Source organism: Tupaia chinensis, unplaced genomic scaffold (genome assembly GCF_000334495.1).
Source record: "Tupaia chinensis unplaced genomic scaffold, TupChi_1.0 Scaffold138812_1, whole genome shotgun sequence".
Lineage (NCBI taxonomy): Eukaryota > Metazoa > Chordata > Mammalia > Scandentia > Tupaiidae > Tupaia > Tupaia belangeri.
The window spans coordinates 1582728-1609920 of NW_006198705.1; the positions used below are offsets into that span (position 1 = coordinate 1582728).

General features: G+C 45.6%; 2 long non-coding RNA genes across 2 annotated transcripts in view; both read right to left on the bottom strand.

The window, feature by feature from the left end:
- Nucleotides 1-27193, bottom strand: part of LOC102469248 (uncharacterized) — a 53735-nt gene that overhangs the window by 18777 nt on the left and 7765 nt on the right. The window lies entirely within an intron of this gene.
- Nucleotides 14006-26307, bottom strand: LOC114004589 (uncharacterized). The gene is made up of 2 exons (XR_003546707.1): nucleotides 26011-26307; nucleotides 14006-14263 (listed from the first exon to the last, which is right to left on the bottom strand). It is a non-coding gene; the product is annotated as an uncharacterized LOC114004589 (long non-coding RNA).

Consider the following 27193-nt stretch of genomic DNA (forward strand, 5'->3'; position numbering starts at 1 on the left):
TAGAACACGTTCACCCAGAGTGGCTACTACATTTGGAATAAACATTTGTGAAAATGGTTCACAGGAGATCCTTCCCCCACCTCCAGCCAGTACTGGTACTGACCAACATTTATTTTTAAGAACTATTTTTATTATTATTATTATTATACTTCCTCCATTCTCCTCTCAGGATCTAGGGCACGCATGCATACACACCCGACGTGAGTTTAAGCCACCAGGTCTGGGACTCGAACTGCGCTCGACTACATGGGAGTCCAGCGATATAGCCATTATGCCAACTACTGGTCCCTATTTTTATTATTTTAACTTTATTTATTTATTTTTATTTATTTATTTAAATTTGACCAGAGAGGGAAGGTGAGAAAGCAAGCTGCCTGGTCTGAGACTCAAACTGTGGTCTGCCGTGTGGGAGTCCAGCACCCTTCACCACCACGCCACCTGCCAGCCCCTATACGGACCAACATTTATTCTGAGTCCTGGGAGTCATGCCAATTATTTCTCTGAGAAAGCATGGCAAAGGGATAATCTGGACATCAGGAAGTGAACCATCCAGGGTATATGAGTGAGATATCACAGAAGCTCCGGATCCACAGCTGTCCCCACTGGCACTGTGCCCAACTCTCCAAAGCAGACTAAAATACTTTGCAAAGAAATGAACAAAGTTCCTAAAGCAGACCACCCCCTCTCCAGGATGGGTATGTTAAATTGTGGTCCATGTGGCCACACTTCCTTCTCCCATTCTCATGGCGGACATTGCTATCTGATAATCTTACTCTTTCCTGTGGAGCCCACACAGAGCTTCAGAATCCTTCCCAATAAAGCATGTGCCACTGAAAAATCAATCTGCATAGGATCGAATCCAATGGAATACCTCCTTCATACTATCAGCCTAGTGTTCATATAACATGTTAAAGACAATGGCAATGGTAAGCCCTACTGTTTTGTATCAAACAGCTATTCCTCTGCTCTTCCTCTTTCTCGATATTGTGGAGGCTAGAAATGTCAGGTCCAATTTCCCAGCCTCCTTTGCAGTTAGGATGTTTTAAGTCCTAATCATGGCCAATGGGACTCAAGGGATACCTCCCACGTAACTTCTAGTGATAGTTTTCCCCCGATAAAAGAGATGCATAGAGAGAAACAGTACTCTTTACACTTGGGACTTGTTTACGTGAGGATGTAATATCTGGAGCTATGACCACCATCTTGTAACCATGAAGGTCTAAGCCTAGGGACCAGCAGATAGCATCATGGTTACGTCTCTGGACTCTCATGTAGCTGATTGAGGTTTGAGCCCCAGACCCAGAGGCTTAAAACTCACACTGGGTGCCTGTGTATGTGTGCTCAAAATCCTGAGAGGAGAATGGAGGAGAAGAAATTATAGTGTGGGCATCTCTCCTTGGGGGTGATTTTTTTGCTTCCTGTCTCTCTGTCTCTGTCTGGTGAGTGCACATGCCCTATTGCAAAAATCTCTTAAAAAAAAAAAATAAAGTCAAACCCTAAAGACAAGTCAGTGCTCTTCAGATAGTGGGGCAGAAAAATAGGAAGCACATGGATCTTTAGTAACATTGTCACTAAATTTGCCAAATTTGGAGCCATCTACATGCTGACTGCTCATTATATGAGAAAAGAAGTCCTTCTTATGTCAGCCACTGTTAAGACAGTCAGTCACTTGCAGCCAAACGCATTCTTCCTGATCCAGATTCTTTTGCTTGTTTTGTGGCATCTCTGCCTTAGATGGCAGAGCACACCCTTCGGTGGAAAAGCTGAATACACCAGCCACTCACCTTGCTGCTTCCCGTGCAGTTCAGAATGGGCATATTACCTAGGCTCCACCGAGCTTATGCTCCTATGCCAAGACTTGAGTCAGTAGGTCATGGTGAGTAGAAACAGATGATACAGACCCATGCCAGAGAAGGAAGCCAGTGCTATATCCAGCGTCCACAGATCCAAAGACAGCAGTGGCAGTGACTGGCTGCAGCTGCATCTGGGGCCTGGTGGTGTCCAACGTCAGGAGCACCATTGGTGTTGGCCTTTCCCAGCAGCAGCATCAGTGGCATTATTTGGAGAGGGAGGGAGAGGGGGTCATTCCTGGGTACACAACTTCTCCTGGCTCTCTCTTCTTCTAGTTGAGTGTTGGTGCTTCTCAATATCCTTTTACTCCATTTCCATTTTACTTAAGGTACAAAATTGTTAACTGTTTGTCCTAGTTAGTTTGTGCAGCTATAATAAAATATCTGAGGCTGGGTAATAAAGAACAAAAATGTTGACTAGTCGGTGGTGTAGTGGTTAAAATCCCAAATGGCCTATAGCGTGGTTCAAGTCCCAGACCAGCTGCTTAAAACAATGCCATTTGTGTGTGTGCATGCATGCCCAAAGTTCCAAGAGGGGATTGCAGTGTGGCCATCCCCCCTAGGAGGTGCTTTATCACCCAGTAAGTGCACATGCCTTATAGTAAAATTAAAAGAAAAAAAAGAGCAAAAATTAATTTCTCATAGGTCTAGAGACTTAAAGTTCAAGATCAAGGCACCAACACATCAAGTTGTCCAGTAATGGCTGCATTTTCTGGAGGGAAGGAATTGCTGTACCCTCACATGGCAGAAGAGCAAAATGGCAGGTAGTAACTAAACACTCCATGAAGCCTCTTTTGTGAAGACCTTGATCCCATTCACAAAGGAGAAGCCCTCACGGCCTAATTACCTCTGGGAGGCTCCTCCTTAAGATATCATTACATTGGCAACACACAGTACATTCAAACCATAGCACTGTTGCTTATAATGAAGAACTTTGACTGATACAATAACCCACATCCAGTGACAACTGTGGCTGATAATATCTGGAAGAAATTCATTGTTAATAAACAGCTTATTGCCATGTTGTTCTTTCTTTCTTTTGAAAGAATTGTTCATGTCATTTCATTTATCATCCTTATTATTTTAAAATCTGATCCAGACGCTCACCAGAGAGGGAGAGAGGAAGTGAGAAAGCAAGTTCCCAGGCCCAGGACTCAAACCATGGTCAGCCATGTGAGAATCCAGTGCCTCAACCACAAGCTACCTATTGGCCCTGTCAATGTTCATAAGCACATAGATGAATACACCTCAGAGACCTAGTACGTAAAAAAAGTCAAAATTTTTTTCCTTTATTAATTCAGATTTCCATTGTGAAGGAGGTATAAAATTTAATTAAATTGTTCAAATAATCCTCTGAAAACCCATACGAAATAATATTTTCTACTTCCTGGAAGGAAACGAGAGCTTAGCTTGTCTCTTCTTTGTGACTGCTCGGAACGTCCGCAGTGACCCAGTTACCATAGTAAGAGCTTCCTTTTCAAAGCATAGCAGAGAGGCAGCCAGAATCATATGATTATTTTCCTGCTTCCATAGACACCAATGTCATTGTAAACTCCATGTATTGTTGCCTTCTTCCTTTACACAAACCGTATGCTGTGGAGGTTTCCTGAGATCTTGGTATGGGGCCAGCCAAGTAGATTTTGGCAACAGCTGCTTCTCTCCTGATTCAGTTTTGAGTTCTTTGATAGATGAGGGTGTGAGTAAAGCCTTGAAGTCATAGGGAGAAGTGTATGAGAGCCAAGAATAGAACCACACTCCGTTCCAGGTTATTTTGTTAGCTGGGCCTCAGTGGTAGACCAGATGCCTGACACTGATCCTTTAACTATTTGGTTCTCTCTAGGCTAAAATTGTTGTCATAAGTTTATGTGATTCAAATCTCAATTTCCTACTATTCTTCATATCCACAACCTCCTTTTTCTGGTTGGTTAGATAATAATAATAAGAAGAAGAAGAGTTTTTTTTTTTTTTTTTTTTTTTTTACTATAAGATGTGTGTGCTCACTGATAAAAAAGAGAGATTTTTTTCTGGTTAGATAATAATAATAAGAAGAAGAAGAATAGTTTTGTTTTGTTTTGTTTTTTTTGCTATAAGATGTGTGTGCTCACTGATAAAAAAGAGAGATCCCCCAGGTAATGACCACACCACAATCCCTTCTCTTCCATTTCTCCCTCCTTCAAAGATTTTGGGCACACATGTACCTGTGCCCTGTGTGTTTTTCAAGCCACCAGATCTGGGACTCGCACTGAGCAGTTGGGTATGCATGATCCAGCTCCCTTAATCACCATGCCATCGGCTGGCCCAATAATAGCCTACACTATCAGCATTATGACAGACTAGGTGTTTTCTCTATGTCATTTAATTTAAACCTTCTACCTTCTCTATAAGGTAAGTTTTACTACTCCATTTTACAGATGAGAAAGCTTAGATGCAGAGAGGTTAAGAAACCTGTCCAAGGTAACTCTGAGAGGTTGACCTTATTATTTATCTTCCCATATGTCCTTGCATTCTGGCCCAGACTCCTTGACAGCAGAAGTCTAGTAATACTGACCATTCTAACACCCACAGTGTTAGAAATAATGTACAAGGTTGGTCAGTCGCTTTGTGTTTTTCGATATCCCAGGATAGAGAGACGTAGTAATTATTTGACTTGACAAAAGAGTTAGGCGGTGGTGTGCTGGAAAATACTAAACTGGCCCTCCCAGGATCCAAAGCCCCAATTTGAATTGTTCACCTATTTCCATTGTGTAAATACTCCTGCCATGGCTGATCTCAAGCTACCAGAGTGAAGTCATTTAGGAAGAGATGTGCACAATTGTACTCAAGACCTGTTGGAAACCAACTCCAACACCTCCCTGGCTCCCATGTATGGATTTTTAAGGGGCCTTAAGTTTTTCTTGCCTATTTGGGTGGTATTTTGGCTCTAGGGTCCTCTAAGAGTTTGCGTAAAGCACAGTGCCTTGGCCGAGTTTGCTAACGGACTGGTGGATAATTTACCCAAATCGTTCTCTCACACAGAGGGTCATACTGGTCTTGACTGTGCCCACACAGCTCCATGCCAGCCCTAAGAGGTACACAGCCCCTCTTATCTGGTTATGTTTAGGGAGAATATAGTTGCCTGCCCCACGGCCATCCTTCTTCATAAAAGCAAACAAAGGAAAGCCTTTTTGCTGTGACTGAAATCAACAAGGTGAGGAATTTCGTCTAAGAATGGGTCACCCTAAAGGTATGCAAAATATGTCTGACCAAGAGCGAAATTTCAGGATTTAATACTCTTCCTGCCAGCAGCAGACATTGTTGTTCTTCTCCTACGTCTGAGATGCTCTTGTTTTTGTTTTGTTTTGTTTTGCTTTAATTTGCTGATGGGTACATACTCTCACTGGAGTGAGAGAGAGAGAAAGTGAGAAAGTTCCCCCCATGTTGACGGTCACACAGCAATCCCTTCTCTATTTTTTTCTTTCAAGATTTTGGGATCACACACACACACACACACACACACACACAACATTTTTTTAAGCTGTCAGGTTCAGGACTCAAACTATAGTTGCTCTTGTTTAAACAAAAACGTAAAACACCTCTGGTTGAAGTCCTGGTTAAATTCATCACACTTATCCTTACCAAGAGGAAAGTGTTTTACAGTGCTTGCTCTTAGAGATGCTGGATCCTCTGTCTCTGAAAGAGTTGTACATGGAACAATAAGCAAATATGGAGGTTTGGTCATTAAAAGGGAAATGGACTTCTAATTTCCAGTATGTCTCAACAGAGTTCCAGATTTTATCTTAAGTTAATGAAGTTGGAAATAATACTTGGCAGCTCAGTAACAGAATGACTTCATAGGCATGCATGCTTGAGCTAGGAAACCCATTCATTGTTTCAATGAACTGTTACTGGGTGTCTGTTAGGTGCCAGACACTCTGTAAAGGTCTGGGGATGCAGAGGAGACACAGGCCAAAGACTAGGGATGAAGTGACTGGGAAATGCTGAGCAGGGATCAGCAAACTACACCCTGGGGACTGCCCAGCCCACACACTGGGGCTTTACTATAACACAGCCACCATACATTCATATTGTCATGTGTGGTTGCTCCAGCCCCGTGAGGGCTGAGTCCCTGAGACAGGAACTGCAGGTCCACAAAGTCTACACTACGTACCATCTGACCCTTGAAAGAAGGTTTGCCGACCTCTGTTGTAAAGAAAGCAAATGAGGAGACCAGCAGTTGGCATAATGGCTATGTTGCTGGACTCCCATGTAGTCGACCACATTTTGAGTCCCAGACCTGGTGGCTTAAACTCATGCCTGCATGCCCAGGATCCCAAGGGGAGAATGGAGGAGAAGGGATTGCGGCATGGCCATCACCCCTGGGAGGTGATTTCTCACTTTCTGTCTCTCTGTCTTTCTGGCGAGCGCACATGCCCTATAGCAAAAACCTCTCCAAAAAAAAGAAAAAGAAAAGAAAGCAAATGTGTCCCTTCCTCACCATGAGATAAAGATAAGTAACTGTGGTGGGTGAAATTTGGAAGGTGGATTTATAGGGGAAGGATTGAGACTGAGAAAGGGAGTAGGACTAGCACCCACAATGTTGTTATAGCTTGGAGGGTGGGACCTCCATTCCTGGTTCCTCCTCTTCCTCCTTCCACCTTGCAGGCCTTGTGTCATCAACATGCCCAGAATATCCTGGTGTCCAGTAAGACAAACTGTTTACATGTTTCTCAAAAACACCCACATCTTCATGTGAGTTGCTCTCCCTACCCCTAGAGAACCTGGAATGATGTGGGTATTATTTAAAAAATGATGCATGGAGACCAGCAGTTAGCATAATGGCTATGTCGCTGGACTCCCATGTAGTTGACTGTGCTTCAAGTCCCGGACCTGGTGGCTTAAATACACACCGGGTGCGTGTGCGTGCGTGCCCAAGATCCTGAGAGGAGAATGGAGGAGAAGGGATTGTGGCATGGCCATCCCCCCTGGGGGATAATTTCTCGCTTTCTGTCTCTCTGTCTCTCTGCCTGTCTGGCAAGTGCACGCACCCTATAGCAAAAACCTCTTAAAAAAAAATAAAAGAAAATAGGACACTATTAAACTTGGCAAGTTAGAACGTGTGGAAGTGTTTTTCATCATTGTGACCATGATCATGCTAATCCAACATAAAGCTCTATCGGATAATTTGCTCTTTAATAGATAAACATAGGGCTAAGCAGCTGCTAAGTGACTTGACAGTGAATCTTTGATTTATTTCTTTATCTTTTTTTTAATTACATTTAATCACTTTACACTGTTACAACAGGGTTTTTCCCAGGGCAAATACAGTGCTATCACTCAAGTGGATCTTTATCAGAATTAGAGAAATAGCAATAGGTTAGAGGCAGGTAAGGAAGCCTGCTAGGAGCAAAGATAACCTTGCCTCCCCCTCTAACTCACCCCTGCAGTTCAGGGAGAATGGATGATCTCAAAGGTTACAGGCTCTGTGAATTGTGCACACGACGTTGATCAGTGAAAAATAACCTCCTAACGATGATTCCATTAAACAGACATTGAGGCCCGTAAGGCATTGCTGCACCTGCATCCTGTCCCGAGGTGGCACAAACCTCAGCAAGACCAGCTGTTGGCCCTTTGACAAGCTCACAATCCAGCAGGAGAGGGCAGAGCTTCAGTGTGTGTCCGTGTAAGTCAATTGCGATTACTTCCGGTAGAGCTGTGAACCATCTGGTCACTGCCAGCTAGTATTTTGTCTCCCCACGTCTCTGTCCTCATTCTGCTATCAATAGTACCCACACCCTCCTGCCCCTTCCCCACCTCTGTCTGCACCATGGGACTTGAACCGCACTCCCAAAGCACCCAGCTGGATCTCACACCCGCCCTGAGTACTTCCTGCTCTAGGCCCCAGCAACAGGCAAAGAGTCCCTCCCCAAGCCTGTCCAGCTGAGAGCAAAGCTTTTCCCCAAGCTGTAGGCTAGAGTCTCAGGGTCTTGCCCATGGAATGTACAGAGTTTGAGACCATGACGCCGATGACCCTCAGAGAAGGACCAGGAGAGCTATGACAGTGGTCAGCTCCTCATCCCCTGGGAGCTCTGCCCTTCCCACAGCTGGGCTTCAAATGACCCATTTTTGCCCAAGTTAGTCTGAGCCAGGTTTTGGCTCTTGCCGAAAAGTCCTGCTAATAAAAATGCCACCCAGAAAGTCCAGGAGAACAAGATATTAGTTCTGGCTGGTGAGTATTTCCAGCAGAGGTTCGAAGAGGCAGAGGGCTTCTGCAGACCGACTGGGAGGGCACAGAGGCAGCTGGTGAGGCATATTAAAAGGTAGGACAGTGTGGCTGGTTCGGAAACAGGCCAGGGAAGATGTGATGGGGCCTATGGATGGAAGGACTGGACAGGAAGAAGACCAAGAAAAACAACCCAACCCCAAAGGTGGGACTGGGCCTAGAATATTTATGATGCGCTTTGAATGCAGGGGAGGAATTCTTATGCCATTCTGTTTTTTCTCCCCTTTAGGATATTTGATGGGCCTTTTTACAGGCTTGTCCTGAGGCTATGCCTTTCCATCAGACAAGAGCCGGAAAGGGACAATAAATGTCTAATAAGGGAGTCATGAAATTTAGGCAACCTCTGGGAAAATTGTGCACTCCGTAGTACTCAGCCAACATTGAACTGGAAGTACTCAACCAATGAGGAACTGGGGGAGGGACTTGCACACTAGGGAATAAATCCTTTATTGTAACAGTTCCTGGCATGCCTGCCCATCAGACACCCGATCTTGCAAGACCACCTTAAAATCTGGCTTCACCGTGCCTATGTCTCTGTCCATTCTTTGGCATTGGATGGGTGAGTTGTTTCTCATCTCTCTCTCTCTCTCTCTCTCTCTCTCTCTCTCTCTCTTTCTGGCATAAAAGAAAGGAATGAATACATTAAAAAAAAAAAAAAGAGGGGCCAGATGGTTAGGAGTAAACACCATTCTTCATAGGAGAGAGAAAAATTGGGAGCTAATGGGACCAATACTCAGACAATGGATAACAGAGGATTCTCTTTGGGAGCTCCATGGGACGACAAGTGACTGAAAGGTTGGAGGTCAAGAGTGAAACTCCAGGAACAAAGGTTTTCTTTAGCAGAGGACTCTCTTTGGGAGCTCCATGGGACAAGTGACTGAAAGGTCGGAGGCCAAGAGTGAAACTCCAGGAACAAAGGTTTTCTTAGTATGCAGATGAAGTTTGTTAGGTAATCGCCTCAGATTCCCCTCTGAAAGTAGATGATCTTCTGTCTGAGTGACTACTTTCCATGTCTCTTCTCAGGTGGCTAATCTTTCCTGGTTATTTGATGAGATTCCTAGGGAGGGGGGGGTTGAGAAAATTATAATTCTCTTGGAAAGAAATTTGCTCTGTCATTTAAGTACATTCTAGAGAGTTTCTCCCTGTACTTAGGGAAGGGAGAGAACAAGACAAAGTTTAAAGGGGTCTTGGTTCTGGGGCTCTTTCTTGAACTTAGCATGTCAAAGTGCTGGTCTTTGGGTAACATTTTCTGAGCCCTAACAATAGGAGATCTCGAAGTCTTTTATTAAAATACTTATTTGTTTATTTATTTTTTATTGCCAGAAGGTTCATATGCTAGAAAGAAAGACAGAGAGAGAGTGTACCCTCCAATGGGGCATGATCACATCACGAGATTTTTCCTATTTTTCCTTCTTTTCTCCTACCCGTCAGGATTGGGGTATGCACCTGGCGTGTTTTGCAAGTCTCTAGGGCTGGGACTTAAACTGCTATTGGCCATGAGGGATCTAGCTCCCTACACAGGGCTTAATCACTGTGCTATGGGGCCAGCCCTTTACGTCTTGATTGTGGTAGAAGCTACAGTACCGTATACGTTTGTCACAACCCATTGAACTGCACCCTGAACATGGGTTGATTTAAAAATATTTATGAATGAACCTTTTTTTTTTTTTTTTTGGAGAGGTTTTTGCTATAGGGCGCACACACTCACCAGAAAGACAGAGAAAGAGAGACAGAAAGTGAGAAATCACCTACTGGGGGGACGGCTACACCACAATCCCTTCTCCTCCATTCTCCTCTTAAGATCTTGGATATGCACACACACACATCCGGCATTAGTTTAAGCCACTGGGTCTGGGACTCAAACTGCAGTTGACTACATAGGAGTCCAGCAACATAGCCATTACACCAACTGTTGGTCCCATGAATAGACCTTTTATTTGCAAAAGAATATATATCCATTGTAGGAAATGAAAACAAAATGAAAAAATAAAAAGGGCCCCAAAGAAAAACATTAGAATCACCCATAATGTAGAAGTATATCCTTGTATCATCCTTATAATAGAATTGGGATTACACGGGCCATTTTTTAAAATCTATTTTGAGCCATTATGCCAACTGCTGGTCTCGAAATGTTATGCAAGGAATCTTGACATAGGAGTTAGAGCCCGTTTTTAGGTCGATAGGGTGAGGATCTCAACATGGAGTCACTGTGGTTAATTTCAAAATGGAGTTGTAGTAGGTTGTTCTTTCTACAGCCAGGTAAATACACATTCCACATCCCCTTACCTGCCTTGGTTGGTATTTGACTCCTTGCCACTGGGTTAAATTTTATAAAAACTAGTTAAAAATAACAAAGAGCCACCTGCCCTAACACTCCCTTTAGGAAGTAAAGGTTAACCCAAGGTCCTAGGCTTCATGGAACAAAGTCTAAGGCCGATGCTGATAAAATTCTCCCAAGAAATGTTGGTGAACAGACATTCTTGAGCAAGGCTGTATATAACTAGGACATTTTGGCACCCTGTGACAACCCACCTTGGGGCCCCTCCCTGCCTGTTTGGGTACTTTGTCTCTTATCTTTTGTATAATAAACTCTGCTTTTAGTGCTCTTTCATTTGTTGGTACCTCTATGTCTTCACTAGCCTAAGACAAGAACCTAGTCATCTCATGGCCCAGAATCCAGCACAGGTCTTGGGCCTGATCACCCCAGAAATTCCATATCAATATGACTGAACTTCTGAAAAGTTTTATAATCTGCTTCCAAACACACTACAAAAGCAAAGGGCTTCAAGATCACACTGAGTAATCAACAGACTGAGGGCACAGCCTCACAAGACAGTGGGTTCATAGTAAAACCACGTTGAAGAACAATCCTCAAGTCCATAGAGAAGTTCCACGCATTTGCTCTGTAGAGGACAAACATATTAATTTTCTCTCTACCCTTCTGAGTTCTTAGTCAGACCAGATTCCAGAACACAAGACAGATAAAGAAGACAAATACCAATTCATTAGCGTGTATAATTATATATACAAGGAAGATACCCAGGAGTATGAGTGAATCTCAAAGAGATGATTTAGGCAACACCCTGGTGGTAGCCAACCAAACCGCAGTGCTGGAAGTCACATGGCCAACTGCAAGCTCAGATCAGCTGAACTTGCTGATCTGGTCAGCTTGAAAACATCCTCGATGCTGTACACATGCCCAAGATCCTGACAAGCTAAGGGCCAGCGAAAGGAGATTGTAGTGTGAAAACACCCTGTCAAGGTTCACCTTTCTGTCAAGTTCATCTCTGTGTGTGTGTATGTGCCCTCTTTCATGAATAAAAATAATCTTAAAAAAATGAGAAAAGGTGGTTTAGGTTCAGGTTTAAATACCATCTTCAGTTTAATGACATAATTCTTTTTTTTTTTTTTGAGAGTTTTTTGTTATAGGGTGCATGCACTCACCAGAAAGAGAGAGAGAGACAGAAAGACAGAAAGCAAGAAATCACACACCCCCAGAGGGAATGGCCATGCCATAATCCCTTGTCCTCCATTCTCCTCTCTAGATCTTGGGCGTGCTCGCACATGCGCCCAGCTTGAGTGTAAGCCACCAGCTCCAGGACTACAAACCATGGTCCACTACGTGGGAATCCAGCAACATAAACATTACGCCATCTGCTGATCCTTTGAGGACATTAATTCTGACTGCTTTTTCCTATTCCCAGGTTGTTTCCAGGAAGCCTGGGAGAGTCATGTCTACAAACATTAACAGATCGTTTAGGTCCATTGACAGTGGGGTGCTGCATCCTGTCCCAGGCACAGTAATTTTATGATGCATGAAAAACCTTCTAGTCTCTTAACGTAAAGTACAGACATCCTTTTGCTTATTTCTTTCAGCAACAGAGACTTGAGAGGTTTTTTTTCTTTTTTTAACCAATTACAAAGAATTAAACAATTACTAACCAATTTAACCAATTACTAAGCACGTCAAACTCACCTCCAACCTAAAAGCCTCTCTTCAGATGTCTGGCTGTTTGGGGCCAGATGTGAAAGACTCCTTATGCCAATGGACTATGCCCCAGCTCTCAAAATTATTGATATATAAAAGGAACCACCACTTTTTGGGGCCAGATGTGAAAGACTCTTTATGCCAATGGACAATGCCCCAGTTCTCAAAATTATTGATATATAAAAGGAACCACTGTATCTCCACTCCCCAAGAAGCATTTCTGTCTTTCTCCAGGTCAGGTCACTCAATCTCGTGCTTAGTAATAAACTGCATTAATTATTGTTTCTTCAGAGTTGGTTATTTCTATCGACAAGTTGAAACAAGGAAGGGTGTGGGGATGAGCTGGACAGTGGTGCGGCGGTGGAACTTGACACTCTGTGTGGTTTACCCACATGGGAAGGTTCCAGCTTCACATCCAGAGGCTGCTCTGGGTACCCCACACATGTGCATGGCTGTGATCTGGGGCTAGTTCAGGCTAGGGGTGCATCACTGCAAAGGATCACTATTGGAGTGCTGCCCATCTGTCTATTTCTCTCTCTCATTCATGAAAGAAATAGATAACTTAAATAAAAAATAAAAAAGAGAGGTGCAGGAAGAGGCTAGTTATGGGTGTGACCAGGAAAAGCACAGGAAAGGAAGATGAGGTGTGTGATGACGATTTAAGACCATACGTGAGTCTCTAATCGTTTAGTCATCTTTCTCTTCCTGACACAGAGGGAGGCACCCCTGCATGTGGAGATTTCCCTAACAAAAGGATAACTTCGACTCTGTTTTCAGATCTCCTCTGTCTGCTATTTCTCCAAATAATCAGCGGGCCATATTTTCTGGAGGCATATTCTGGTCTCCCACAGTTATATTTTGGGGAGGCAGATTCTGGTTCTGGTCTCCTTTACCTGCTTGGCTAACATGTCAGTCTTATAGCATCATAGTCTCTCTCTCTCTATACACACACACACACACACACACACACACACATAATTTATATGTAAGTGAGATATTTGTTTACTTATTAACAAATGTGTCAGCACCATCGTATCATACGTAAATATACATATATATATAATTTAAACGTAAATGAGACATTTATTTACTAACAAATATGTCAGTACTATAGCATTATACTTAAACAACTCTCTCTATATACATATATATATGTCTCTGTGTGTTTTATTTGTATGTAAATGAGATATTTGTTTATTTACTAATAAATATGTCAGCACTATAGCATCATACTTAAACACACATATCTATTATTTACATGTAAATGAGACATGTGTTTATTTACTAACAAATATGTCACTATTGTAGTATTATACTTAAACACATCTCTCTATATATATGTTTTATTTATATGTAAATGAGATATTTGTTTATTTACTAACAAATATTTCAATCCTATAGTATCAAGCTTAAACACATGTCTCTCTCTCTCTCTCTCTCTCTCTCTATATATATATATATATATATATATGTTTTATTTTTATGTAAGTGAGACATTTGTATATGTCCTTTGCTAATATGTCAGTAACACAGCATCATACTTGAACGCATGCCCATATGTATATGTTTTATTTATATGTAGATGGGATATTGTTTATTTACCCAACTACAACACACTTATCCTTGGCATGGTAGGAAAGGGGGTAGAGACATTTTTGAACATGCTACCACGTTCTCAGTACACTCAGCTCCAGGACGTGAACTCTGCTTCTGCAGAACTGCATGTCTTGGCTGTGAATTATAGGGCATGGCCTCATTTGCACAGTCTCCACCTGGGATGAGTAACCTGAGAGTTTTCAATGACCAAGTATCAGCCCCCAGGTGAGCTGTTTGCATGTAGGGCTGGTTCTTCCCAGACGTCTGGATTCATTTCCTGTGGCTGCTGGGACAAATTACTACCAACTCGGGTGCCTTGAAACAACAGAAATTTATTCTCTCGTAGTCCTTGAGGCCAGAAGTCTGAAATCTGAAATCAAGGTGTTAGCGGGGCTGTGCATCTTCAGAGAGCCACAGAGGAGGACCTGCACCGTGTCTGTGTCCCGCCTTCTGGAGGTTGCTGGCAGTCCTCAGCACTCCTTGGCCTCCAGCTTCACCACTCTGATCTCTGCCTCTGTCTTCATGTGGCTGTCTTCCCTCTCTGTGTCTGCCTCTGTGCCTCTTGATTCCCTGCAAGAATGTCAGCCATACTAGATACGCCCAACCTACTCCAGCACAACCTCATCTAACTTGATGACATAGTCCAAGACCCTGTTTCCAAACAAGGTCGCATTCCTAGGTACCAGGGATTAGGTTTTCACTTACCTTTTTTGAAAGACACAATTTACCCATAACAACGACTTGGCTTTCTTTTTCCTGGTTAAGCCAGCTTTTCACAATTACTATTCATAGCCAAGAAACTGGATTATAAAACACATATTCAATGTAGATCCCCTCACCGATTGTATCCCTCGTTGGTTCTCAGGTGGAGGTAATTTTTCCCCCAGAGGGCAAGTTGTGATATCAAAAGATATTTTGGGCTGTTCATTATTGATTGGGGGTAGTTGTGGTGCTCCTGGCTTGCTAGTGGGGAGAGCCAGGAATACCGTTCGGCATCCTGCAAAGTGCAGAACACAAAAGGAGGCAGTCCAAAACATTAGCTCTTCCAAGGCTGAGAAACCCTGATCCGAAAGGAACCATCTCGTATTAGTTAGGACTTCGACCCATCTATCTGGAGCCCTAACAGATCTCCCACTTAATTTCATCCTGGCCTTACCCCAACTTACACATCTGAGTCATTACCATGATGATAAATGGTTGTACAGTTTTACTTGAGGGGATGGGTGAAAGCCAAGTGGAACCAGAAATGAGGAGCATCTACTTTAAACTGTGAATATTAATCACTGATGGGATCAGCAGTTAACGTAACAACTATGTCACTGAACTCTCATGAAGCTGACCGGGGTTCGAGACCCGGTGGCTTAAACTCACACTGGGCGCGTTTGCGTGCGTGCCCAAGATCCTGAGAGGAGAATGGAGGAGAAGGGATTGCGGCGTGGCTATCTCCCTGAGGGGTGATTTTTCACTTTCTGTTTCTCTGTCTCTCTCTTTCTGGCAAGCGCACACACCATATAGCAAATACACACACACACACACACACACACACACAAACAGAAACAAAACAAAACAAAAACCTCTCCAAAAATAAATTAATCACTGATTTTTGTTAACACTTGCAGCAAATAAAAACCAATAGTGATGGGAGCAGATGCAAAGCATGGGCCTCCCGCCACGTTGTGTCATTTTAAACAGTGCCACTTCATCTGGAATGATGCCACATTCTGTGAAGTGGGAGGCTGTGCCTGTCTGTTCACCATGGTGTTAGCGCTCCAAGTATGCCTGGCACACAGCAGGTGCTCAGCGAATCCTTGTCAGGTGAAGGAAGAAGTCCTGGGGAGAGGGCTGAGGAACATTCTAACTTCAGAGGCCTTACCTTCTCTCTACTACTCAAAGCCAACTCCATTTCCGGGATGTTGCGGAGATCATGTTTATGAGCGTGCATTGCGGCCATGTATGCAGATTATAGAGTGGAAGTGTGTGTGTTTGTGTGTATTTGTGAGGAGTGCACAGTATGACTCAGATCACTTATGCATATATATATAGAAACAATTATTAGGCCATCAGAAAAGTCACGACATATTTTTGCATAGAAAACCACAGAGATACCTCATGACTTTCTCGATGACCCAATATATAATGCTCTCTTTGTAAACATACCAAGAGAAGAGGGAAGAGGACATGAGGTAAAATTGTAAAGCCCTGGGCGCCGAGTCAGAGAGAGCCCAAGGAAAACTATCTGTGAAAATAAGACAACAATTATGAAGACAGGAGCTGGGGTGAGATGAGGAGGCTCAGGGGGCCACACCTGAGTGTTGGAGCCAAAGGCCATGCCGTGTCTTCTACCTCCCCATGCACACCTCCTCAGAGACGATCTCCCTTTTTCTGCCTGTCTTCTCCACGCTCTTTAACTTAGAAGGTAGGACTAGCTGTGGTGTGCCGCAGAGTGCAGTGCTCTGCAATGCTGGAAGCCATATGGAAGATCAGGGTTTGATTCCTGGGTCAACCTGTATACACCCTGTGTGCACACGTGCCGGTGATCCTGGCTGGGCAGATAGGCTGAGGATCATGGCACGTTGAGGGCTGTTGTCTCTCTCTCTTTTTCTCTCTATCTCTCAGAAGATAAAAGAAAGAGAGAGAGAGAGAGAGAGAGAGATCACTGATTTTTGTTAACACTTGCAGCAAATAAAAACCAATAGTGATGGGAGCAGATGCAAAGCATGGGCCTCCCGCCACGTTGTGTCATTTTAAACAGTGCCACTTCATCTGGAATGATGCCACATTCTGTGAAGTGGGAGGCTGTGCCTGTCTGTTCACCATGGTGTTAGCGCTCCAAGTATGCCTGGCACACAGCAGGTGCTCAGCGAATCCTTGTCAGGTGAAGGAAGAAGTCCTGGGGAGAGGGCTGAGGAACATTCTAACTTCAGAGGCCTTACCTTCTCTCTACTACTCAAAGCCAACTCCATTTCCGGGATGTTGCGGAGATCATGTTTATGAGCGTGCATTGCGGCCATGTATGCAGATTATAGAGTGGAAGTGTGTGTGTTTGTGTGTATTTGTGAGGAGTGCACAGTATGACTCAGATCACTTATGCATATATATAGAAACAATTATTAGGCCATCAGAAAAGTCACGACATATTTTTGCATAGAAAACCACAGAGATACCTCATGACTTTCTCGATGACCCAATATATAATGCTCTCTTTGTAAACATACCAAGAGAAGAGGGAAGAGGACATGAGGTAAAATTGTAAAGCCCTGGGCGCCGAGTCAGAGAGAGCCCAAGGAAAACTATCTGTGAAAATAAGACAACAATTATGAAGACAGGAGCTGGGGTGAGATGAGGAGGCTCAGGGGGCCACACCTGAGTGTTGGAGCCAAAGGCCATGCCGTGTCTTCTACCTCCCCATGCACACCTCCTCAGAGACGATCTCCCTTTTTCTGCCTGTCTTCTCCACGCTCTTTAACTTAGAAGGTAGGACTAGCTGTGGTGTGCCGCAGAGTGCAGTGCTCTGCAATGCTGGAAGCCATATGGAAGATCAGGGTTTGATTCCTGGGTCAACCTGTATACACCCTGTGTGCACACGTGCCGGTGATCCTGGCTGGGCAGATAGGCTGAGGATCATGGCACGTTGAGGGCTGTTGTCTCTCTCTCTTTTTCTCTCTATCTCTCAGAAGATAAAAGAAAGAGAGAGAGAGAAAGGAAGGAAAGGAGAGAAGAAAGAAGGGAGGAAGTAAAGAAAAAGAAATAAAGAGATAAATAAACTTTCCCCAAGAGCCATAGGGAGGGGAAGTTAGTGCCATAAAAGAGACTTGGGGGATCTTGAAGGCATTGCCTTTATTCCTAGGAATTCTTAGTTGCTCTTGGGTAAGTCTGACTACAGCAAAGTTCAACGTATAGAAAGAACTTTCCCACCATGCGGGAAGGCCTTTAACCTCAGGGTGTCTAAAGTAAAGATGGAATGAACCCCAGACACCATGTGTAGGAGACAGCTCCACTTCTCACGGCCCCTTCCAGGTGCCCCCACATGCTCCCCGGTGCATCTGTGCTCACTCCCTGTGAACTCCAGCTCACCCTCCATTGTGCATCGTCTTTTTCTACAGTTATAGACTGACCTCCCCTGGGAGTTCAGCGGCCTCTACCCTAGGGACATGGTGACAAATGGCTCTTGGCCCTCAACCTCTTGAGGGAATCCCGCACCATTGAGACTTCCGAACATCCCCCCACACTTAGACGCAGCAGGCTCCAGGGGCAGAGAGGCATATTATAGTTTGGGTAGATAATACAAACAATAACAATAAATATAATTCTAATTATGTGCTCACCACTGTTCTAAATAGTTTACATACATCAATCTAATAACTCTATGAGACAGATTACATCACCACCCATATTTGACAGATGAGGAAACTGAGGCAGATAGCAATTAAAGCCTTACTTGATATAGGGAGTAATTAAGTAGTAAAAAAGGATTTCATTAGTAAAAAAAAAAAAAAATTGCATACATTTTAAGTTTATTTATTTATTCTTTCCATGAGAGAGAGAGCGAGAACCCCAGTATGTTCTTCCTACCTCTATCCAGTCAGGATCATGGATAAACATGCATGGACTTAGCATGTACAAGGAGACATGTAAACCCAGGACCTATCTCCTCACACAACGTTTGCATGGTGGAGTATTGTGTCACCACTGTGCCACCGCGGATGGCCTAGATACATTTTTTTGTACATTTGTTTGAAAAGTTAATTCTTCATTTAAATGACTGTTTATCCAAAAAAGAAAGAAAGAAAAATAAAAAGATGTCTGAATTCCTAACAATTATTCCCTAACAAACTTTGAACCAAAGTCAACCTCTGGCCTCCATCCACTCGCCATGTTTGAAATAGTGGAAGCTTGGACTCCATAGGCCTTTCTCTTGGCCTTCGCGTTCCCTGCATAGCCAGCACTTCCTCCCTCACCTCCTCCATGTGTCCCATTGTTTCTGCAAGGACACTCTTCTGTAACTTTTTTTTTTAACTTCTTTTGCACTAGGATATCTCTTTGTGAGATCAGCTCCTTTGAAAGAGAAGAAGTTACCACAAAGTGTATCTGTAGACCAGCCCCAGTGGCGCAGTGGTAATGCGATCCTCTGCGATGCTGAGGCCACATGGGGAGGTCCCTGGTTCATGCCCTGACGTCTCCCTGTATAGCCAGCCATGCAGATGCCCCCATTCCTTGACTGGCTGAGCTAGGATCGTCAGATTCTGTTAGAGTTGCCTGTTTTTCTCTCTCTTCTCTCTTGGTCATTCTCTCTCATGGAAGAAGTAAATAAACTTAAAAAAAAAAAGAGAGAGAGAGAAAAGAATACCCTTCACATTTGCCAAAATGTTGAAATAAGAATTACTCAGGCTTTTTAAAAAAATAGTAAAGTGTAGGGACCAGCCAGGGGTGTGGTAGTTAAGGAAGCTGAATTCAACATGGCCAACTACACAGGTTAAGTCTCAGACCCACCCAGTGCTTGAGAAACACAACGGGCACATGTGCTTGTGTCCCCAAAATCCTGAGAGAAGAATGGAGGAGAAGGGATTTTAAAAACAGAAGAAGAAAAAGAAAAAAGTCTGGAAATGTTAGCACCTTCTAAAGTTATCAGTAAAAGAAATGAGCATCTCAAAAGGGAAGAGAATGGTCTGGGAGGGGGGGGGCGGTGAGGAGGGTGGAGGCAGGAAGAAACTGATGGCAAATGCAGCCAGTAGCAAGTGAGACCTGGCCAGGGATTCCCAAAATGGTGAAGTGTTTTACACGAGTGAGCGAAGAATAAGACCTTAGTCGTCGGGCCAGTTTAAGGGCATGTTATTTTCCTGCGTTAGGAAGTATGAGCAGGTGGGCAGGCCCTGTTGCCTAGGGGTTGATGGAGCTGGCTCTTACACAGTCAACCACAATTTGAACCCCAGCCCCAGTAGCTTAAAAAACATGCTCTAGGGACCAGCAGTTGGTGTAATGGCTATGTTGCTGGAATCCCATGTAGTTGACCTTGGTTCCAGTCCTGGACCCGGTGGCTTGAACTCAACGCCAGACGCGCGTGCATGCATGCCCAGGATCCCAAGAGGAGAATAGAGGAGAAGAGATTGCAGTATGGCCATCCCCCTGGGGGGGGGGGTGATTTCTCGCTTTCTGTCTCTCTGTCTCTGTCTTCCTAGCAAGTACGCATGCCCTATAGCAAAAACCTCTCAAAAACAAAACAAAACAAAACATGCTCTATGCATGCATGCTCAGAATCCTGAAAGGATTAAGAAATGGAAGAGAAGGGATGTGACCAAGCCTCACTGGGAGGTGCTTTCTCATTTTCCTTCCCACCCCTTGTTTCTCTCTGGTAAGTACACACGCCCTCTGACAACTAAAAAAAAAAAAAAAAAGAGTGAGCTGTCATTTCCAAAGAACTGTCATTTCTCTCATCTGGGGCACGGTCTTCTCTATGATGATAGAAGAGCCAGGCCCCTCCTTGAGCTCTTTCAGCTGAGACCCCATGAGTGGGAAGATTGTCCGTGAGCAGAGACCTCAAAACAGAGCTTCGTACCAAGGAGGTCGCGTGGTGTTTTGAGAATGTATTGCTGCAAAGCCAAAACACAACTCCAAAGGACAAATCATTCAACGATGTGGAAAGGGAACCGAGCCTGCTGCAGGGTTGGCTGAGCAGAGGGGCAGCCCACTTGACTCTGGCAGGAAGGCAGCTGCGTGGACAGGGGAGGGGTCCATGTCCGTTCAGCCAGTTATTAGGTGGCACTGCCCGAAAAGGATGTGGAGTGCCTTCGTGTGCGTGCGTGCATGGGCGCACGTATGTGCGGGTCCATAGTTACTCACTATGGAGCTTGTTTGTTTTTGCCAAATTCTCAACTTGTGACTTCGTCACCTGTGGAGCCAGAGTGGTTGGCAGGTGATTTTCCAGGGGACTCCTGGGGGCTCCAGATATGACAGGCTGGAGCCTGACCACTGGTGACTCAGCAGGGAGAACGCCGCAGCTGGGGGTGACTCTCTGGGGAGCCGCAGAGAGAAACCATTGGCTTCGTTGACTGTAGTGCGAGTCTATGGAAAAGTGTCGGTGTGCAGAGCAGTGGCTCCACAGGGAGATGGTGAGCGCAGGGAATCTTCTCCAATCCCAGAAGGAGCTCGGGGCTTCCCTGTGGCACCATATGGGAGCTTCTTCTTTGTCCAAGTTCTACAGGTGACTGGAGGCACATGGCCTTCACCTGGGCCATCCACCCATCACAGAGACTCACCTGCTCCCCAGTGATTCTGAGCATTCCGCAAGACCACGTAGTCAAGGCTACAGCTGGGCTCCCTGCGGCAGGCGGCTCTACCTACATGTGGCCATGGGATGGTGGAAGATAAAGCAGGTTCCCCTCAGGCACGGCCTCCCTCAACCTTCCCTCAGGCTCTAAAACTGAGGTCCTGACCTCGGGTTGGGGGTATTCAGGAGTTCTGGGCCAGGAGCTCCTTACTTTAGTAATAGTCAACCCTGTTCCTGTTTCTGGTCCCCTTTAAAACCTTGGCCCTGGGACCAGCAGTTAGCATAATGGCTATGTCACTGGACTCCCATGTAGTTGACCACGATTCGAGTCCTGGACCTGGAGACTTAAACTCATGCCAGGTGCATGTGCGTGCATGCCCAAGATCCCAAGAGGAGAATGGAGGAGAAGGGATTGTGGCATGGCCATCTTCCCTGGGGAGTGATTTCTTGCTTTCTGTCTCTCTGTCTCTCTGTCTTTCTGGCGAACGCATGCACCCTATAGCAAAAACCTCTTAAAATAAAAACAAAACCAGGCCTTGAAGTGACAGCATCTTGCCTTGTTTCTTGCACTCAAGACCTCAGTCCCATGAAGTTTGCTCCCATCTGAGATGACAGGATGGATACCTTGTTTGCCTGGGGCTTGTCCTGCGCCCCTGCAGCTTTTGCAAGATCTGGTGGGGCCTCCTTTGCCTGTGCTGTGTCACCCACTGGGTCCTGGTGTCTCTGCCTCCTCCCCAGGTCTAACACTCTCTCAGGCCTGCCTGCCTGAGGGTGGATGCTGCCACTCTTGGTCCCTGCATGTGCTCCAGCCTCTTGCTGTGGCTCAACTTGTCAGCTGCTCTCTCTGCCACACTCTAGGGAGCACGAGACTTTGTCCCTAGCTGTCATGGTCTGAATGTGTCCCCTAAACTTATGTGTAACTGAATTCCCAAGGCCACAGTGTTGGGAGGTGGGGTCTTTGGGGAGGTGTTCAGGTCATGAGGACTTCACCACCCACCCCTGAATGAATTAAGGCTGATAAGGGCTTTCTAGGAGTGGGTCCACTCTCTTGCCCTTGCACGTTCCCCCATGTGAAGTTGCAGCGAGAAGGCCTCAGCAGATGCCAGGACCTTGACTGTGGGCTTCCCAGCCTCCAGAACTGTTCTTTGTACATTACCCAGTCTCAGGTACTTTATTGTAGCAGCACAAATGGATTAAGACACCAGCCCTGCTGGTGCTGCTGTGGCCTCCACGTGGCCCCCAGCTGAGGCTGTGCACATGGCAGCCCCGGTAGCTAGCTCACACCACCATCATCACCATGCAGGCTGCCCTCCGTTTGGCTACATCTGGGTTCCTCAGAGCAGGTGGGAGCTTCAGGACTCTCCATGCATGATATGGAGCAGCAGGAGACTTGGCAGACCCTGTCCCTCTTTTCTACCGTGTGACCCTCTGCTTCCTATTGTGGTGTGAGCTCCCCCGGCTGGTGTTTATTCTGCTCTCAGCAACATGAATCTATTGCTCATAGTTCTGGAACCTTGGAGTCCAAGATCCAGGCACCAGCAGACTCGGTGTCTGGTGCAGGCCTGCTTCCTGGCTCTCAGACAGCTCCTTTGCTGTGTCTTCACATGACGGAAGGGAGAAGTCTGGTGTCTTTAGCCTCTCCTGGGGGCACCATCCTCCTCGTTACCTCGCAAAGTCCCCACTTCCTAATACCATTCTACTGGGGTCAGGATTTCAATATACGATAGCAGGGCGGGGCGGGAGAGTGTGTGCACAAACTTTCAGTCCATTGCCATCAGGGAGCCTCCTCTGAGTCATGGGCTGGAGACAGCAGATGGAGCTGAAACCCCTCTTCTCTTAGTACTGACCTGACCCCATCCAGAGCACTTGTCCCCTCAAGGTTGGCAGCCCAGGGACCAGCACTTGGCATAATGGCTATGTCGTTGGACTCCCATATAGTCAACCGTGGTTCAAGTCCCAACTCAGTGGCTTAAACTCACACCAGGCGCGTGTGCATGTGTGCCCAGGATCCCTAGAGGAGAATGGAGGAGAAGGGATTGCGGTGTGGCCATCACCCCAGGCATGATTTCTCACTTTCTATCTCTCTGTCTCTCTCTGTCTTTCTGGCGAGCACACACAACCTCTAGCAAGAACCTCTCCAAAAAAAATGATTGGCAGCCCACTAATGGGAGATCTGTCCTCTCTCCCACTCCTGCACTCCATGCCCTCCCCATAACTCACAGACCACAGGCCCCTAACATGAAATGTGCTCACCAGTGGGCAGGCTGCCCTAGCAGCCAGGAGCACAAACTGCAGTCAGACTGACTGGAGTCATAGCCCTGCATCTATCTCTTCCATGAGAAGTATTACTTAGAGTAACATTGGCACGGAGTCACCAACAGGGTAAACAAACAAGACACAAATTCAAAATTATTAGGTCCACTTCACAACCCAATGAAATTCAGTCATCAAGACTTTTGTGTGGCTAGCCATGAAAGCCTGTGTTGCATAGTAGAACATAGATATTAAGGTGTTCTTGGGACCAGCAGTTGGCGTAATGGCTATGTCGCTGGACTCCCATGTAGTTGACCGTGGTTCAAGTCCCGGACCCGGTGGCTTAAACTCACACTGGGCGCATGTGCGTGCATCTTCAAGATCCCAAGAGGAGAATGGAGGAGAAGGGATTGAGGCATGGCTATCCCCCCTGGGGGGGGGTGATTTCTTGCTTTCTGTCTCTCTGTCTCTCTCTGTCTTTCTGGCGAGCGCACATGCCATAAAGCAAAAAAAAATAAACCTCTCAAAAAAAGAAAAGTGTTCTTCCCCTTGTCTCCTTGCTTCATCACCCCTAAAACCACCCAACCAAGGCACTTCCCAGCACCACCCCACCTCTTCCCTGTAAAAGTGGAGCTTTAGGCCCCCTCAGGGGGAGGTTACGTGTGGAAGCACATAATACACATTTTTACATTTTTATAATTCAAAAATTCTCCCCTCTTTGAATACATATTTTATATTATAAAAATTTTTTTTTCTAAGAGAGAGTTACACCCTCAACAGGTCTTCACACTGTGGTCCACCCCAGAGTCAACCAGTTCAGATCATGAGCACACACACATACTCAGGGAGCTCCTGGGATATGAACCTAGGGCCTTTCCATGTGGGTTCAGTTGTGTTACTGCTGCACCACCACCTTGCCTTGAATACATTTTTTTTGAGAGAGAGAGATTTAAGGTGCATGTGCTTGCTGAATAGACACAGAGAGACAGAAAGTGAGAAATCACCCCCCCCCCAGGGGAGATGGCCATGCTACAATCCATTCTCTATTCGCCTCTTGGGATCTGGGCACACACACACATGAGCCTGGCATGATTTCAAAGCCTGCAGTTTGGGACTCGAACCACAATAGGCCATGTGGGAGTCCAGCAATGTAACCATTATGCCATCTGCTGGTCCCTTTATTTGAAATGAGACTTTGGATAAAATGGTTTTGAGTCTTCTCTGAACATACAGTTATTCAGTGGAGGGCAGCGTGGACTCCCTGTGGGCCTCAGGCTCTGGATGAAATTTACCTTGGCGTTTCCAGTTCTGTGCTTTTCTTCCCTAACCAACGAAGCCCTCTCTGTAGGTGCAGCTGAAAAGTGACCATTGAAACAAAATAGTTTCATTTCTCTTTAACTATAAAATGCTAGTTCTTCCCCTCTACCCAGTAAGGCTTAGGGAAACCAGCAATTTATCCCAGAGGAGGACTTTTTTTTGGAGAGGTTTTTACTATAGGGCACGTGCGCTCACCAGACAGACAGAGAGAGACAGAGAGACAGAAAGCGAGAAATCATCCCTCAGGGAAGATGGCCACGCTGCAATGCCTTCTCCTCCATTCTCCTCTCGGGATCTTGGGCACGCACGCACACGCGCCTGGCTGAGTTTAAGCCACCGGGTCCGGGACTCTAACCGTGGTTGACTATGTGGGAGTCCAGCGACATAGCCATTACACTAACTGCTGGTCCCCAGAGAAGGACTTTCGAAGGAGAGGTGAGAAGCACACGCTGGGCAGGGGTTAGGATGTAGCCACTCCCTGAAGGACTGGAGAGTGGCTGAACCAACTCTCACACCCGTGAGATGTGCTTATTTAAATAAAAGTATCAGGACTGGGCAGTAGCACCTGGTACGTTTCCTGGCTCCTATCTGGGGACCTCCTATCTGAGTATACTCGTCACACATGTGCCCACGATCCGGGGTTGGTGAGGCTGGGATGATCATGGCCTTGGGGCCCTGGTGGGAGTGCCACCCTTCTCACATGAAAGAATTAAATAAAGAAACAAACTTAAAAGAAGAAGAAAGAGGGAAATAGCATGTATGTCTTCGCACTTGGTTATACTTGTATGGAAAGATACAGAAGAACTAGGATGGAGGGGCAAAAGGGTGGGAATAATACAGTTCACTTTTTAAAGTTTGGATTTTGTGGGCACAGAGTTCAAGGCGACTGGACCCCACGAGACCAATTGCACAGTTTGAGTCCTGGACCAGCAGCTTGAGAAATACATCAAGTGCATGTGTGTGTACACCCAAACTCCCAAGAAGAGAATGGAGAAGAAGGGATTGCAGTACGGCCATCCCCTTGGGGGGCGAGGGGATGATTTCTCTCTCTCTCTCTCTCTTGCAAGCATATGTGCCCTATGGCCAGACTAAAAGAAAAATTGGATTTTGTACGATAACTATATTACTATTTTTAAAAAATTGAATTACAACAGACGAGTAAGTGAACGGTTTGCTCCACTCCACCATCCATAGTGTATGGGAACAGAGACCTGGAGATGGTTGGAGCATTTAATTACTTAATTAATTTTTAATTATTTATTTATTTTTATTTGTTCATTCATTTTCTTTTCATTAGACCAGAAGAGACACACACAGAGAGAGAGAGAAAGAGGGGAATTAAGAAAGCAAGCCACGCGGTCCAGGACTCGAACCACCATTGGCCATGTGGGAGTGTCCAGCACCTTAACTACCATGCCACCTGCTGGTCCCTGTTGGAGCATTTTATAGGTGCTGAAACAGCCCAGAGAGTCCTAGGACTTACCTAAAGTCACACTCTCGGTGGTAGGATCAGCCCCAGACCTACTGCCTCCCGCTCCGAGTCCTCTTTGCCACACCTCCTTCGATGTGAGACTCTATTTGCTGCAGTGCCCACGTGGGTGGAGTGAAGACAAGTAGCCCCCTGCTCCTCTCCTGTTATTTGGCAACTCCAGAAACCAGATGCATGGGAGGAAGCATCGATCTCTCCTGTGTAACAGGCCCGACCCCAGGGTCATATGAATGGCCCATCTGGGTAGAAAGGCTATTGTGTGTGAGGCTCCCCGATGTGTCCAGAGGTCCCCAACCCTCTCCTAGTCTGTCTGACCTCCCAGGATGCAGCTGGCTTGTTTCCTCTGATGACTCAGCAGGAGAAAAAGCTCTCGAAATAGCACTGGAGAATGCAGGGCAACCGTGGCCATCTGGGGGAAGCACCATACCCAGAGATATGTGTTTTCAGCTTCCGGCCAGTCGGGCATTACTCCAACCTCAAGCTTTTTAAGACAGAAAATTTCCGTTGGAAAGTGCCTGAGAAATGACCCAACCCAGTGCTTCTCAAACCCAAAGTGCACACCATCTCCCCAGGGCCTCATGACGGTCACTGGAGGGTCTGAGAATCTGCATATCTCACACGTTGTCCTGCGAGAACAGTGCTGCTGTCACTTTAAATTTATGGATACAGGAAAGGAAGTCCCAAGGGACATAGAGGCCCCTCCAGTAGGCTCACATCTTAGCTCTGCTCAGAGTGCATTTTTCCCACAGTCAGCATGCCTTGACCTTGAAGAATAAGAGGGAACTTCAATGGGGCCAGCAGGTGCTGTGGTGGTTAAGGCAGTAGGCTTCCACATGGCCAATCGCAGTTCAAATCCTGGACCTGGTGGCTTGAAAATCACACTGGGCATGTGTGCGTGCATGTCCAAAATTCCACAAGAAGAATGGAGGAGAAAGGATTGCAGCGTGGCTATCTCCCCTGAGGGGTGATTTTTCACTTTCCCTCCCACCGTCTCTCCCTCTCTCTCTGTCTCTCTGCACATGTGTGCAGCAACCATTAAAAAAAAGTTTTTAAAAGAGGGAGCTTCAAAAAGTTCATGGAAAATGCAATTAAAGTATAATTTTATTTGGAACCAAAATGTTCTTGAAATTCATGATTTTGGGGGGGGGGGGGGGGGCGTTTGCCATGGAGCGCACGT